The sequence below is a fragment of the Thamnophis sirtalis genome, unplaced genomic scaffold, assembly GCF_051295495.1.
Source record: "Thamnophis sirtalis isolate CommonGarterSnake01/CBP01778 unplaced genomic scaffold, rThaSir2_p1.2 scaffold_7, whole genome shotgun sequence".
Lineage (NCBI taxonomy): Eukaryota > Metazoa > Chordata > Lepidosauria > Squamata > Natricidae > Thamnophis > Thamnophis sirtalis.
In genome coordinates this window covers 2,280,991-2,285,324 of record NW_028261387.1, presented here as the reverse complement: position 1 = coordinate 2,285,324, position 4,334 = coordinate 2,280,991, and positions in this window count along the sequence as shown.

The window sequence follows — 4,334 nt, the reverse complement described above, 5'->3', positions numbered from 1 at the left end:
AATCTGACAAGCGTATGTTCAACTGTTATAGAGCAATTTTGCTATATTATAAACTATAAAATAAGCCTTGTGCATGGCATCGGACCTGGGTACCTGAGAGACCGCCTCCTGCCAATTACCTCCCTCAGACCGATCAGATCTCACAGGTTGGGTCTCCTCCGGATCCCATCTGCCAGCCAATGTCGGCTGGCGACCCCCCGGGGGAGAGCCTTCTCTGTTGCAGCTCCAGCCCTCTGGAATGACCTCCCCGTGGAGATCCGGACCCTTACGACCCTCCCGGCCTTCCGCAAAGCCACCAAGTCCTGGCTGCTCCAGCAGGCCGGGGGGCTTGTGAAACATCCAGCCCCACGGAAATTGTGAATGTTGTGTTTTTAAAGTGTTGTCTTTGTCTTTGTCTATTTATCCCCTTTCCCTTGTCTATTGTGAGCCGCCCGGAGTCCTTCGGGAGTGGGCGGCATACAAGACAAATAAATACAAATACAAATACAAATGCACTATTAGGTACAATAGGAAAGTCTCGTATAAAGAAGACTGAAAAAGATGCCTTGCACCTAGGTGTACATTTTCTCCCTTTGAACATTTAGCAGAAAAAAAATATGCTGATTGAATTTGCCACTACTCAACGCATACCCCATGAGAGACCACAATTTTTCTATCACCAGCATGCAAATAGGGTAGCCCTTTTCATCTGAAGTAAGGTTTTAGGAATTAAAAGCTGCATTTCTTAACAAGTTACATTTTTTCTAATTAAAGAGCAAATGAAGTTGTTTTTCCCTCAGCTACATTTGAAAAAAAAAAATTAAAATTCCTGTCAGTTTGTTATTAATATTTGAGACACAAAGCTCACATACACAGTGAATAATGTGCTGTGCACATTAAGGAGCCCTAATATTTAAATCTATTTGTATATGTATATATATATATAGTTGGAAAAATATACTGACTTGGCAAGAGACCAGAAAATTTTATCTAGCCCTATCTGAAATAAAGGGAGTGTTCAAACAGGCTGAATCAGGATTTGTTTATTAGGTGTCACAAATTCCCAGCGAAATACTTAAAAAGGTATTTTAGCAATACAGATAATTTTCCGAATGAATGCAGAAACTGCATGCAGTACTCACTGTAAGAAAGGATTATGAATTTCTGGTACTTGTATCATAGGAAAAATAGTATATTGCATGGCTGAAGGGGATAACAAATTGTCTAGAATGTATGGCCTGTTAAGCGTTTAATAATGCGGTTCTCTTACGTTAATCACTCTCACGCCACAGATAAGTTGCACTACTACAGCAAGTTTTTTGGATGAACATGTTCTGGCTGTCAAGCAAGTATTAAATATGATTTTTTCCGCCCCACCTTTTCCTGGGTGAATACATTTATTCTGAAACAGTGCCAAGAACTGTGGGTGAATAACTGATTATTTTATTGCCCCACCCTTTCTCTAGCCGTGCCAATTTCATTAACGTTCGTTCTGTAATTTAAAAGAAAAAAGAGCAGGTCCAATTAAATCCTCAGCTCCAGTGAATCCATTCTTAAGCATTACTTTAAGGCTTGCCAAGCTTAAAAATTAATCCATATTACTCACTACTAGGTCAAAGTGGTTTGGTGGATCAGTGTTATGCAAACACAATATTGTCGGAAACTTCCTCACATGGTTAGTGTTGAGGGGAAATAAATGGGACAATACTTTGCACATCACCTTGGGTTCCAAGAAAAGGCAGAATATGCATCTAGTGAATGAACAAGGAAAGGCATGACTCTAATACAATTCTTGAACAGTGGTTATCTACTGTTGTAATATAATTCCTTGTGTAGGTGTGTGTCACCCATGGCCCAGTTCATACCAGGGCATGCGGAGCCACGCTGAACCACACAGGAGAAAACAAACTCCTAAAACTCCATAACATCCTGATAATTCATAACATAACATCCTGAGATGTGCCCTACCAATGACGCCCCAGGATTTGATCATATATAGACAGAACTTCCCTGAGCAGTAGATTAGAAATTGTACTTTTACAGGCTGTTTTTAACCACGTGCTATTGCTCCTCCTGCCTTTGTCCTATCTCAATAAAAGGGGCTCTCAGACCCCCAATCTGGGTCGCTCCATCCCGAGAAAGGTTGTGTCCTGTCTTTTCTCAACATTGGCCTCATGGGCGAACCACGGGAACGTTACAATCTACTTTCTAGAAGGAATCCTCTAAAAGGATTTGATAGGTGTATTGTACTGTACATATTTAACACACTTATTAACTGCCCCATCTTATAACTTTGGGTGGGGGGCAACAGACCAAAAATCCCTAAGGATATAAATAATGTAATAATCACAAAAGATATAACAAAAGTGTGCATGCATAGAAGAACCCCATGTAATGGTCAGTTGAAACCTAAAGCTAGTTTATAGTAAGTTTGGGGGAAGCATATTCCTCAACTCACATAGGTGATTGGAAGAGCCGAGGTGGCGCAGTGGTTAGGGTGCAGTACTGCAGGTCACTTCAGCTGACTGCTATCTGCAGTTCGGCGGTTCTAATCTCACCGGCTCAAGCTTGACTCAGCCTTCCATCCTTCCGAGGTGGGTGAAATGAGGACCCGGACTGTGGGGGCGATATGCTGACTCTGTAAACCGCTTAGAGAGGCCTGAAAGACCTATGAAGCGGTATATAAGTCTAACTGCTATTGCTATTATTGAAACATGTCCCAAAGAATGGAGGCAAGCATATGCACCTTCATTCACAAGTATATTAATATTTTGGATTAGTTCAGAAACGGCAGGAAATGAAGCTTAAAGAATGATTGTTTTTCACAGACGCTGTCAACAACTTCATTCTCACGACTTCTGCATATATATAGGTCATTCTCGACTTATGACCAGAGATGGTATTCAGCCGATTCTCTCTGGTTCGGGTGAACTAGTAGCGGTGGCTGCAGGAGGCTCCGCCCACCCACCGCAATGCAATGCGCGACCTTCTGCGCATGCACAAAAGTCGCATGCGAGTGGAGTGAGCACACCTACACAAGCACTCACATTTGCGAACTGGCAGGGAAGGAAAGTGAATCCCACCGCTGCTTATAACCACAACTGAGCTCAACATTTCTGTTGCTGAAGACAATTGTTAAAATGAGTCCCCCCCCCTGCATTTTATGAGCTTTCTTGCCACAGTTGTTAAATGAATCACTTCAGTTGTTAAGTCAGCGACAGTTGTGTTGTGTAAGGGAATGTGGCTTTCCCATTGATTTTGCTGGTCGGACGTTTGCAAAGAAAGTGATCGGATGACAATGGGGCATTTGCAACCGTCGTAAGTATGAGTCAGTTGGTAGCCTCTGAATTTTGATCACGTGACCATTAGCAATGGTCGTGTGAAAAAGTGTCACAACTTACTTTTTTTCCCCCCAGTGCCGTTGTAACTTTGAACGGTCACTGAATGAACTGTTAACTCGAGGCGTATCTGTACTTTACTCTCCCTGTGCAGGAGCGACTGGTGTGCTCACATCAATAGTTTAAAAACAAAGAGTGAACGAAAGGACGATCTATTCTATATATTGCGTGATCCTGTCAATGCACAGAAGTAACCATCCTGGTCCTTTCCCATCGCCCGAGACCGACGCGAGGGGAGCTGTCCCTTTAAATCTCTCCCCCTCCCCTCGGAAAATAAACCTAACCGTAGGGGAAAAAGGGGGAGGAGACGGGGTCATCAACGTCACCCTCTCCTTCTTCTGATTGGCCAATGCAAAAGATGCCGAGAAGAGCGTGACTGATTGGCCAATGCAAAAAAAAGATGCCGAGAAGAGCGTGACCGATTGGCCAATGCAAAAAAAAAAAAAAAGATGCCGAGAGGAGCCGAGAGGCGGGGCGGAACAAGCGCCGGATTAATAAAACAAGGCGGCGCCTTAAAAAAACAAGAGAGGAGGAGGAAAAAAAGGGGGGGGCTGCGGGGCGGGAGCGCGCGGATGGCCGTTTTTTTCTTTTTTTAAGGCGGCTCCTTAAAAAACAAGAGAGGAGGAGGGAAAAAGAGGGGGCGGGGGCTGCGGGGCGCGTGCGCCGTGCGGCGCGAGGATGGCCGTTTTTTTGTTTTTTTTAAGGCAGCGCCTTAAAAACGAGAGGAGAAAAAAAGGGGGCGCGTGCGCCTTGAGGCGTGAGCGCGCGGATGGCCGTTTTGTTTTTTTTAAGGCGGCGCCTTAAAAAAACAAGAGAGGAGGAGGGGGAAAAAAAGGGGGGGCGGGGGCTGCGAGGCGCGTGCGCCGTGCGGCGCGAGCGCGCGGGTGGCCGTTTTTTTCCCCCCTTCCGTTTTCCCCCCGCCCCCTCCCTCCCCTCTCCCCTCGTCACGCAAGGGGG